Source organism: Hemicordylus capensis, chromosome 6 (genome assembly GCF_027244095.1).
Source record: "Hemicordylus capensis ecotype Gifberg chromosome 6, rHemCap1.1.pri, whole genome shotgun sequence".
In the NCBI taxonomy this organism is placed as follows: Eukaryota; Metazoa; Chordata; class Lepidosauria; order Squamata; family Cordylidae; genus Hemicordylus; species Hemicordylus capensis.
In genome coordinates, this window is record NC_069662.1 from 84112163 (window position 1) to 84124663 (window position 12501).

Genomic DNA, 12501 nt, shown 5'->3' on the forward strand with positions numbered 1-12501 from the left:
ATAAACTAGGAGCCCAGTCATGTTGAGGCCTGCATAGTAACTTCTGGCAAAGTTCCTTCTTTAGAAATTTAATCCCACACTTTGTGCTGTACCTGACAAAGAAAGGAGAAGTCCCCTTAGCTTCATTCCCACTCTCTGCAAAAATGACATAGCTTTTGAGTAAAAAAAATGAAGAGTTCTGAGCGTTGTTGATTAAATGTGAACAGTTTTACCCTCAGATTGCACAGATGTAGCAATAAATCCAGGCTGTCTTACAAATACCAGGAGGAAAATTTTTGTTATAATGCATAGCCCTCACATCTTATAGAACAAGACAAATGGCAAACCAAACATTACATTAAAGTTATTACCTATTTAATTAGGCACTCACTTTCATGTGAATGGAACTAGAAGTAGAATGCCTGAGGATAGGCCATGGAATGAGGTAAAGACTAAACTTTCTTTACATGCTCTACCTAATATAATGTAGCTGCTCTTACATAGAGGAGGAGGAGGAGGAATCATTCAGATACTTATCATGCCAATGTTTCATTTAAAAAAGAAACCACATCTGTGTCATACACTGTCTTGAACTAACAGTACATTCCATAGCTTAGGAACATAGACAGCTGCCTTCTACTAAGTCAGACCATTGGTTCATCTAGCTCAGTATTGTCTGCACAATCTGGCAGCAGCTTCTCCAAGGCTGCAGGCAGGAATCTTTCTCAGCCCTATCTTGGAGATGCCAGGGAGGGAACTTGGAACCTTCTGCATGCAAGCATACAGATGCTCTTCCCCATCTCCTGAGGAGAATTTCTTACAGTGCTCACACATGCAGTCTACAGTGCTCACACATGTAGTCACACATGTAGCTGTGCTTTTTGTACCCAGATCCACATGGGAAAGTTGTAACAGACAAGATACGAGTGTTCACACAAGCACCTCATGCAAGGCTGCCATCAGTTTGCCATGTATGCATTTCCAGGGAAGGGATGGTTTCACACATGATGACAACCTCCATGCAATCACTGTGGGAAAAGACAGGGGTGCTCATGGCTGGGCCTCACCTGCATGGGGTGCTCTTGGCACGAACCAGTACTTCTTCATAGATGCTATTTGTGTGGCCACAACAGCTTCCATGATGGCACCAACACAAAGAAGTGGAGATCACAGGCTTATAGGAAGTGCCAGAGGGAGGTGAGGAGGAACATACACCACTCCAGACAAGCAATTTACTGCCCACCCCACCGCCATTGTAGAAGATTACTGGAAGAAAAGGCCCTTTTCATATAGAGTGCTTTTCTTTTTAATGATCAGGCAACATAGCTCAAGCCCTCCGCCACACCCCATTAATTCAGATCCATTTATGTTTAGGATGAGAGTCTTGTGTGGAAAATGCTGTTATTTCTCTTTCAGAAATCTGGCTCGTGGGACAAAGGTATAAGTGATTACACAGGAAGCTTACTTTAACTGACAAACAAGAGTTGGATATTTATTGCTAATGAAACATAGGCTAAGAAAACAATATACTAACTGTCCCTTATGCAGTGAGAGGGAGAACTTCTCAGTTTGAATTCAGGACAGCACATAAGAAGGCTAAACTGAAACGTAGACTACCCCCAAGCCTGAACACAGACACATACACATGGACAAGCATGCCCTGGACCAGAACAGAGACAATGTCTATGGGAAATGTTGTCAGTGTCTATGCATGTTGTCAATTTCTGTGCCCCTCCAAGATTCCACCCTTGTGCCACCACTACACTGTCTGCTTGCATAAAGCACTTATGAGATCACATTAGTTCACACAAAGAGTGCCTCCAGGTGAATGTGGAACAACTGTAAGACCTGCAGAGCTGATCATGTGTAGATCATGAGATACAGGCCTAATGAATTATCCTGGTTAATGCAGACAGGACCTGACTAGACAGGAAGGCCACAGACCTTTTTTCTTGCTTGACACAGGGACATGGCAACTTGCAGTTTACCCTTGTAGAATCTCATGAGCTGAGTCTTATACCAATCTGGGCCAGAGCTTATGATTCTCCAAGACAAAATTCAGCAGCATTGTTAGAAAAGGAAAAGGTTTATTTGAGGAAAGTAGAATGTAAATCCAAGCATTTTTTGTTTGTTTGTTTATTTATTTGATTTCTATACCACCCAACCAAAAATGGCTCAGGGCGGTTTACATAGAGAAATAATAAATAAATAAGATAAGTTGGATCCCTGTCTCCAAAGGGCTCACAGTCTAAAATTCCATAGCCTAATTCTCTCTCACTGAGATGGGAAACAGTATAATTTCAAACTGGAGGTGGAAACAGTATGCTCTTTCATCCAAAATAAAAACCCTGTGCATAGAAAACTAGCATGGAGGAGGAAAAACTAGACTAGACCCTTCTCTCTCACAACTTATTTTCAGTGAGAACTATTGGATATGTGAGAAGAGTAGCACATACCAGACTTTGAACTCAACTGTTTATTGCTTATGACTACTGGAGAGGCCCAGGGCAAGAGAGGGGGTGGGGGAGTGGAGAAATAGCAAGTACAATTTACCTGAGCTGTGGTGGTTGCTGGTTCATCAGAGCCTAGGACTATTCAGGCCCCTGAGGAGATCATACAGGCTCAGCCACTCAACAGACCTCTGTGGGAAAAGTGAAATTGTTACTTGTACATTTCTCTCAATGTCTGTCTCATCTAAAGGTCTTCTGGGCTTGCCTCTGAAAGGAAACGTACGGAACAAGTACTAGGATTATAGCTCCATTGCAACTTCATAATCAGACATATGCAACACAAATCTTGTTGACATTGGGCATATTCAGTCATGACTAAGCACTGTCGAAATCAATGAGACCAGTTACTCATAACTAACTGAAGTCCCATTAATTTTAATGAGACATCATTCATGACCAGCTTAATCTGGATGTTGCCCATTGTTCAAATTGTGTTTACAACTAAAACTGCATGTATTTAGGGGCAGTTTCCCACCCCCACTGAATGCTAGGAAAGAATAGAGTTGGGAAGGACAGGGGGGAAATGAGGCACAGTAAGCAAATCATTCTATATAAAAGTGAACTCTTCAGAAGTACTTGCATTATTATGTGAATGTATACTCACTAATTCCTAAAACAACACTCAGTGTTTGATTTACAGTGCACGCACTCTGGTTGGCTTTTATAAGGCATGCTGGACCTTTTGTTGTGTGTACTCTAAATTCAAGGTCCAAGCAGAGTAAATAATAAAACCTGCAGATTAAAAGGAAATCTGAACACTTTGCTCTGCAGAGCCAGTAGATATTAGGCACACCTTTTCCTCTTAATATCATGTAGAACATTTGGAAAGCTTCAGCATGTCTTCATTTAGCCATAATATCCTGCAGACATTATTTTAATCATTTATTTTTCAGTCATTTCAATCATTGAGAAAGTCAAAGAATACCAGAAAGAAGTCAATATGTACTTTATTGACTATAGAAAAGCCTTCGATTGCATCCACCATGTCAAGTTGTAGAATATCCTCAGGAAAATGGATGTCACAGAACATCTCATTGTTCTCATGAGAAACCTATGCACAGGGCAGGAAGCCACAGTCCAGATGGAACATGATGAAACAGAGTGGTTCCAGATCGGCAAAGGAGTAAAACAAGACTGTATACTTTCTCCTTCTTTATTCAGTTTATATGCTGAACATACCTGTATACTGAGAGAAGCTGGATTGGAAGAAGATGAGCGTGGTTTTAAAGTTGGAGAAAGAAACATCAATAACCTGTGCTATGCTGATGACACCACTCTGATAGCTGAGAATGAAAATGATCTGAAAGTTCTAGTAATGAAAGTCAATGAGCACAGTGAAAAAATGGGACTACAACGAAATGTAAAGACGACGAAATTAATGACAATGGGTACAGCAACCAGCCTCAGTACTGACAATGAAGACATTGAAGTGGTGGATAGCTTCTACCTTTTAGGATCGACCATCAGCAGTCAAGGATCCAGCAGTCAAGAAATATGCCGCAGACTAGCACTTGATAGGGTTGCAATGAAGGCCTTGGAAAGGATATTTAGATGTCGTGACGTGTCTACACCTACAAAGATTAGAATCGTTTGGACAATGGTTTTCCCCGTGACACTCTATGGATGCGAAAGCAGGACTTTGAAGAAGCAAGATAGAAAAAGCATTGACGTTTTTGAACTTTGGTGTTGGAAAAGACTTTTGAGGATACCATGAACAGCTAGGAAAACAAACAAATGGATCATAGAACAAATCAATCCAGAATTTTCACTCGAGGGCAAATGTCCAGGCTCAAACTATCATACTTTGGACACATCATGCGAAGATCCAGCTCTCTTGAGAAGTCCATAATGCTGGGGAAAGTGGAAGAGAAGAAGAGGACGATCAGCAGCAAGATGGATGGACTTGATTATGACAGCAATAAATGCACGACTGAGAGACTTTAAAGGTCAAGCTGAGGACAGATCATCCTGGAAAGAATCTATCTATGTGGTCGCTAAGAGTTGACAATGACTTGGCACTTAATCAATCAATCAATTTTTCAGTCACTTTTCCACTCAACAGTGTGTAAAAAATTATAAAAGCATAAAAACAATTAAAACTGCTTTCAAACCCTCAATCAATATAATGTCAGAACAGCTGAATCTAAAAGACAACAGTAAGACCCCACAGAAGCAGCACAATACTTGAATGTAGCCTAGCAAATGCTTGAGAAAACAGAACTTTATTTAGTGGGTAGCGGAATACATTTGGGTAGAGGACCACCTTAAGCTATCTAGGCAGGAGTGGGTGCCACAAATGAAAAGGCTCTGCTGTGAGCCTTCTGTGATCTTACCTGAGTAATGGGCAGAATAACTGGGAGAGCCACTCTTTAAAAATAATTTTTGGGTGCACAGGAAGGATTTTTATTAAAACAAGCTACACTGGATAGTTTTTTCTCTGTAGAGGGTATAAAGCACTACAAGAGAGAAGGGGAAAGGACAGCCCTCCACTTGCCATGAGTCCACTGCTGAAGTCACTTATTCACAATGCACAATTTCAAAACTAGCATTCCCCCTTCCCACCCCCAAACCCCAAGAAATCATCTGTTGGGCTGACAAAGTAAAAAAGCAACAGAACAAAAATAATGTTTCTCTGTGTCATAAATCTGTTAGCCTGGCTAACCCAACAGGATTTATAGCCCCCTTCAGCACTCCCCCTGTGAGTTAACAGAAAGTAGCAGCGAACCTGCACAAAGGAAAACAAAAAGGCTCACAAAGAAAATAGTAAATGAATCAAGTCCCCCTGAACTGAACTAGGTACCCCTCTCTAACAATAACTGAGTAATAACTGAAAAGAAAACAGAACAAGGAATGAAAAAGAACAAAGGATACCAGAGCAAAGAATTAACGGAACAAGAGCACAGAGCAGGAAAGAACAGAACAAGGGCAAACTGGAACTCGAAAAAGTTAAGAATACAAAATATAACACGATCTGCAGTCAGCAAAAGTTGCTAACAGCATTGGTAGAAATCACAGACTGCTTGATATATGGCTCAAGAGACCCAGCAGCTAATCAGGCTTCCCTGAGTCAGCACTTCTGCTTCCTCTCTTGTGATCTCCTGCGCCTGCGTGTCTCCCACTGAGCTTTCCTCTTGAGACGTCTTCTCAAGACAGGTGAAATCCCAGCCTCCTCCTGATCAGCCTGCTGCTGATCAGGATTCATGTCTGACAGCTGTTCCGATTCCTCAGCTCTAGAGTCTGGTCTCCCTGCCAAATCCTGTTGCTGTCCCTCTGAGCCCTCACTAGCAGGCGAATCCTCCCGTTCCTCCTCTGACTCTTCTGAGTCAGAAGTCTGAGCCATGACACTCTGGAGCAAATCTGTACAAGGCAATGTACTTAAAAACATACAAAGCCACAACAAGAGCAACGAAAATGGTTTTTGCATCCCTCTAGGCCTCCAGCAGTTTGCCAAGGAAATGCAGGTTCAGGATCTTCAGCTGTTCCTCCAAGTCCATGGGGACAATGCCATCAATGCTCAACAGGACACCAGTGGCTTCTCAGTCCTCCCCTAGGATGACTTTGACCTTATTGTTCTTGGTTGGTATGACAAGCTCCAGGTGCTCACTGGAAAAGCTGACCACCTTCTCACTGTCCTTAAGATAGATGGAGCACATTCCATCAGTCATGCTGTGGATTACTCCCATCTGCCTTATGACCTAGCTGTCCAAGTGCATGTCACGAACTTTGACCTGGATGTTGATAATGACCCAGTCACTGAAGCTCTGCTCGATCCTGGAACCAGGGGTTTGAGGGTTGTAACCTCCTGGAGAGGGAGCCCCTGGATTCATGGGGCTGTAGCCCACTGGGCTAGGGCTGGGGCTGGCCTGGTAAGCAATGAGCGATGGCACTGGGTGATAGCTGGCTGGTGAGTGGGTGTTCTGGTAGCAGGACTAGGTGCCACTTGATGGAAACTCTGAGGACTGGGACTAGGCTGGTAGGAGCCTTGAGGGGATGAAACTGCATACAGAGAAAACTGGTCTGTATTATACATGGCTAGAGTGCCAGGTGTCTGAGAGTTGTACAGAGGGTTAAGCTGTGGGGAAGAAAGGTCAGGATAGCCAGGAGTCTGCGGGTTGGCAGTTCCCCTGCAGCTTTGTGGGAAAGAGGTGGGCTCATCATCAAAACCATAGTCAAACTCTTCTTCTGCCCTGGAGGGTGTGTTTGGGTTGTTGGGGTCCCATGCCCCGCTCTGCGCAGGTGTCTGCCTGCCAACATGCAAGGGTACTTGAGAGCCGTAGTGAGGAGTTCAGTTGCCATCGTGCAGTGGAGTCTGGGAACCATACATGGAGGTACAGTGTCCTGAGCCGTACATAAGGGTCTGAGAGTCATACATAGAGGTGTGCCCATAAGTGGAGGTCATGCCGCCTGGCCTTCTTGAACCAACTGTGGTGAGACACTGCCGGTCCACAGAAATTGCCTGGTAGATGGAGTGCAGTTCAACATGCGTGGTGGACTCTGTGGCATCCTTGACCACACCAATGTAGCCTTTGTAAAGTCCTTGGGAAATCCACACTGTCTGCCCAATGAGGTCATTGTCTCTGCGTCCACGACTGTGGCTCATCCTGCTCCCTCCAAAGCCACCTGCTACACTGGGGTGAATGGGACTGTTGATACGAGGGCACATGGGTGCAAAGCCACCAGTGGGGAAGTTTGTGACATCCCGGGGCTCTGAGACTCCAGCCAGAACCAAGTGGCGGGTCTAGCAGACAAACATACCCCTGTTCTCCATCAGCTTCTTACCTTCTTCTTGAAGGTAAAGCCCCAGAAGAGATGGCAGATCTCCCCCTCATGGCCCGAGTGCAGGCCATCAATGACTTTCACAGTGTCCTTCACATGGATGTTGTTCTGTTCTGAGTCCAGTGCCACTATAAACCAACTGTCTTTCTTCTGGTTCACTTCCTGGTGCCACACCGTCACCACTTTTGAAGATCTAAGACCACAGAGAGGTACATATGGGAGAAGGTGCTCCCTATGGTATGCAAGATCCAGATCATTAAGGTTGTGAATGTCAAAAACAGGGGCAGTCCAAGACCTTTACCTACCTGAGGTGAAAAACAAGATTACACCTTCCTCATCCATGGGCATGTGCTCAGATCATGGCAGCAGCACACAAGCACTCTCAGATTCATGCCACCAAGCCAGGCACTGGTGACAGGGATGTTCTTAGTTAGCCTTCCTTGGGGAGTCAAGGGGGGGCACAGGTGTGCCCCAGTGAGACAAAGCAGGAGAATTAACAACATGCCCCAGTGAAATGAGGAAGAATGGTGGCAATGAGTTACAGGAAAGCCCATGGAGTGCCACCTGTGTGCTACCCTCTGTACCCCTACTTCACAGGGGCACAGTTAGACATGGACCTGGGGGCCCAGGCCCATGTGCCCACTCTCCTAGAGTGCCCCATGATTTTAAGAGACAATAGGGTCCCTTTTATATTTTTGGAATGGCTTTGCCTAGAGCTCTGAAATTCGGCAGAGATGTAGGAAAGGTTAGCAAGACTCTGGGGTGCTTCTCACGATCAACAAAAATCAGGCTAGCAGAGGCTAGCCCGATTTTTGTTGACCGTAAGAACCACCGGGCTCGCAGCTGAGCCCGGTGGTTCTTGAGCGAGTAACCCGCTCGAGAACCCCTGGTAAAAAGCAGGCTTGCGGAGCAAGTGCTCCAGCAAACCTGCTTTTTACAGTCGTGAGTAGCTGCAGCGCGCCTTCGCGCTGTGCCTATTCATGAGTAGACCCCCAGCCGGGAGGCAAAAAGCCACCTCCTGGCTCCGGGGGTCTCCCCACCTTGCGCAAGGCATACTGGGGCTTGCGGGGACCGCGCGGCCTCCGCTCCCCCCACCCCCCACCGGCTCCGTCATGGAGCCGGCCATTGTTTAGGTGGCCGATCCGGCTGCCCAGGGCTCCCTGCCTGCTCATGAGTGGGGAGAGCGGGCTTAGCCCGCTCTTTCCACTCACCCGTATAAACCGGGTCTCACTGATCATGAGACCCAGTCGTCTATGTATTGATTTTGAAGCAGAGCGGTGAATCCATTTTTAATGGGTTTTTTTGAATTTTAGAAAAATGGGGGGGGTGTTCTATAAGTGGCTTGTTTCATGACAGAATATTACAAAAACATCTGGAAGTGAATTCCCCCCCCCCCCCGACCATCATTCTACCCCTGTTTGGAGGAATCTGCCCATTGCTTTTATAAAAAGGGTAAATAGTGCCCCCCTTTCACCAAATGGTTTGGCCTAGAGTTCTGAAACTGGGCTCAGATGTAGGACATGTTTGCAAGATTCTGTATATTGATTTTGAAGTGGAGCAGTCAATTAATTAATTTTTAATGATTTTTTGAATTTAAAAAACTTCAAAAAGTCTAAGTCCTATAAGTGGCTTATTTCACAGAAGAAAATTTAAAAAAACTTCTGGAACTGAAGCCCACCCCACCCGCAGACTAACTATGGGCTTGTGGCGAATGATCAAGATGTTGTTTGGATACTTTGGGGGTTGTGTAGGCCTTCCTTCCCCACAAATGCACTCTGGCCCAGACTTGCGGGTTTGTGGTGAAATGTATAAATATGGAGAGGATGCTTATTTTGTGTGTGGTGACGGGCGGGGGGAGCTCATTATGTCCAGGGTCCAAAATTACCTAGCTGAAAATCTGCTCCTTGCACCTACACCTGAGCCACCTCACCATGTCTCATGGAAGAGCCACCCCTACCTTGACTTGATCCTGGCAACTAACTGGCAAATCTGGTATCTTCTGCCCACATTTACCAACTAGCTGCTGAGTTCTGAGCTAATAGCAAATTTCTGAATCATTTTCAGAATTATGGCAGTCCAACATAATGGACAAACATATTGTAAACACTGACCAACATCCTGACCAGGGTTCCCTCTAACTGGGATTCCTAGATGTCTTATACTACAACTCTCAGCATCCCCAGCTGTAATGGCCTTTGGCTGGGGTCTGGGGATTCTGGGAGTTGTAGTTTACAACATTTGGAAATCCCTATTAAAGGAAACAGTGATCCTGACTAACACAGAAGTTCCTGCTTCAGCAGTGTGAGCACTTGCAAAGGGGGTGGCGATTTTAATCAATCTCCCCTTCCCCTGGAAGTGCTCTGTGTAACTGCATATATGTCCCTGAGGGCTGCACGATCATCAGAGATATATTTGTAGGTTGTGCAGAGCACTTACAGAGGAAGGGGAGATCGATAAAATTGCCCCCCCCACACACACACACAAGTGCCAATGCTGTTGAAGTAGGGACATAGCCATTGCATTCATGCTTCCTTTGGCTGTACATGTGCAGCATTAGTCAAGAAGATAGCCACTGTGGTTTTTTTTTTAATGTAGCTAAATAAATTGGTTGGATATATTTAGACACTGGCTATAACAGATAAAAGAGAAAGAAACACAAGGAGAGCTAATTCAGAATTGTTAGCTATTACAATAAAAATAATAGACGCAAAATAAAGATGACAGTTATTTGACAATTATTACTCTTACACCAAATTTACTGTACAGAGAGTGTTATGATCCTCAGACATCATTCAGATAATGTTAAACACTTCAAACGTGTGTTGAATTCAGTGGAAGAGTTGAGGGCACATTTTCAGTCACTCCCATTGAAATCAGTGGGACTGAAAATTAGTTTTCATTGAGTGGATGTGCCCTTTCATTTTTCTTTTTTGCCATTGCTTTAGCCCCATAAGAAAGGACACTATAACCCCCATTTTAGCAATATGTATCTGAGGCCGCAATAATACCTTTATGACCTGTGAAGCAAATTGGGGTTTAAATTAGGAAAACAGCATGGGGGAAAGGTTAAAACCCTCCGCCATGATCCCAAGCCATACCAGACCCCATCCACCCCACCTTACAGCTGCTATTAACACTTTTTTTAAAAAGCGATCCTATTGATGCCTCTCCTGTATCGTGACTAGTTTGGCCTAGAGAGCAACTTGCTCAGTTCCATAGTTAGACAGAGTTCTGAATTCAGGTTTTCCAAAATCAAAGCTAACACTGATACAAAGAATATACATCAAGATCTAATTAAGCATTTTCTAGCAAGACGGACCAAAACGGACCAAGTTACTTAAGAAATAACTTTTATGCAAGGCACATATAAAAGCTGGAATGGACCTCACACAGTCAGTGGACTAAACAGAGATCTCAGATCTTGACAGCAATCTAACCTTGCTCTGGTATTGCTTATGCATGTGTTAGGAATGCTAAATATTTTGTGGTTAGGCCTTTGGCTATGTGAAGTGTCTAATAATATTTGGACCGATAGGGAACCTTACTCTGGGTGTAGTTTTTCTATTCTGTCTGATACAAAATTCTGTGTAACTCATTTATTGAGAAACATACCTTGCCTTACCTGTCATGTATCACTTGTTTTTCATGAATAAGATGTCTGTGACTTTCTTACAACTGATTAGGAGAGGGATCCTAGTCAAAGGCCCCTGCCCATGAAATGGAATACAATTGCATCAGTCATCTTACAGTACTTTTTATGTTTAGACTACTGTTATAAATACTCATTTTTAGTATTGCATATCCCTCTGTATATGGTCCCCTCCCTCTTTTGCCCACCCACTCCCTGACACTTGCTTTGTGACAGTGGCTGAAAAACCATGCAAGAGTACATCAGCCCAGGAACAGTCACATTGCATTTGTGCAAGCTGCACAAATGCAAAATGTGTTACTCAAGAGTAAACCTATTGAAAGCAATGGGTTTGCTTTATGTAATGTTATGTGTGTGGATTTTGCATTTGTTCAACTTATTCAAATTTTGCAAACACGACGTTACTTAGCTGGCATACTACTGTGCAGTATGTCAGCCAGTCAGTTTTGGACTGTGAGCCTGCTGGCTGGGATTTGTCTTTTTAAAAAAAGGTTTATAAATTGTACAATGGTTATTTATTTTAGGCATTTCACAAATAAGATATTAAAAGAATTGTGTGTGCGCCACAAGTCTGCAGGTGCTCAGAAAAAGCTCCACAGATGGTATTCGGTGCAGAATTCAGGTTATCAATAATCTCAGTCTCTCTTTTTTAAAAGCAGATTTCTTGTCCTCATGACTGAGAAGATACATTTGAAAAGGATATGGGCAATACTAGTTGAAATGTATTCCCCACCGCCCAGAGCCTGGATGGGGTGGTTTATAAATGTGATAGATAGATAGATAGATAGATAGATAGATAGATAGATAGATAGATAGATAGATTCAAGGTGTTAGCTGAATAAGAAATTCAGAGATGAGTCTTCAGTGTTTCCAGGAGTATTTCCAGATGAGAATTTAGCTTGCATCTCCATCAGAATGGAGGGTGTGCATTCACATAGCCAAATTTACCCTATATCCATGAGGCATATCAGAGGGCACTCCATACACGATTTGAGTTTTCCCCTACATATTGGAGCCTAACCCAATTATGTCAGGGATAAAAAATATCCACTTTTGCGTTGGAGTATCAGATATGCCCCGAACTCACAGTAAGGTCTTGCAGTGAACCTGTGGTAAAGCCTGCGGCCTGAGAAAGCTCTTGCAAAGTTCCTCGCACTTCCCCCAAACTAGCAATATCAAAATGAATTATGCAAAAATGCAAAACAATATATACAGAAGAAGATAACATATGTGTTTAATTTGCACAATTGATGCAGAGAGCAGAACTGAACTTTTGTTGGTATGGAATGTGGATTGGCTAGGTACAGATTTTATTTTATTTTATTTTATTTTATTTTATTTTATTAGCATGGAGTATACAAGGTATAACTATCTGCAAAGGTGAGATAAAAATCCATTTAAAATAAAGATCATTATGACAAGTATTCTGTACTGGTTAGATCTCCATTTTATATGTCCTAACTAAGGCTGATCGCAGACACTGAAAACAGGTTCTGGGGCTTAGCCCTGCTAAGCCGGTGTTTAAATTAAGATCTGGAGATTGGTATTCTGCAGCCCACAAATAGGGCACCATTGTCTATGGGGTTC

General features: G+C 43.6%; 1 pseudogene; it reads right to left on the bottom strand.

Moving 5' to 3' along the window:
- Window positions 1-5917: 5917 nt before the first annotated feature.
- LOC128331352 (transcription elongation factor SPT5-like) lies at window positions 5918-10894 on the bottom strand (annotated as a pseudogene).
- Between the last annotated feature and the right edge of the window lie 1607 nt (window positions 10895-12501).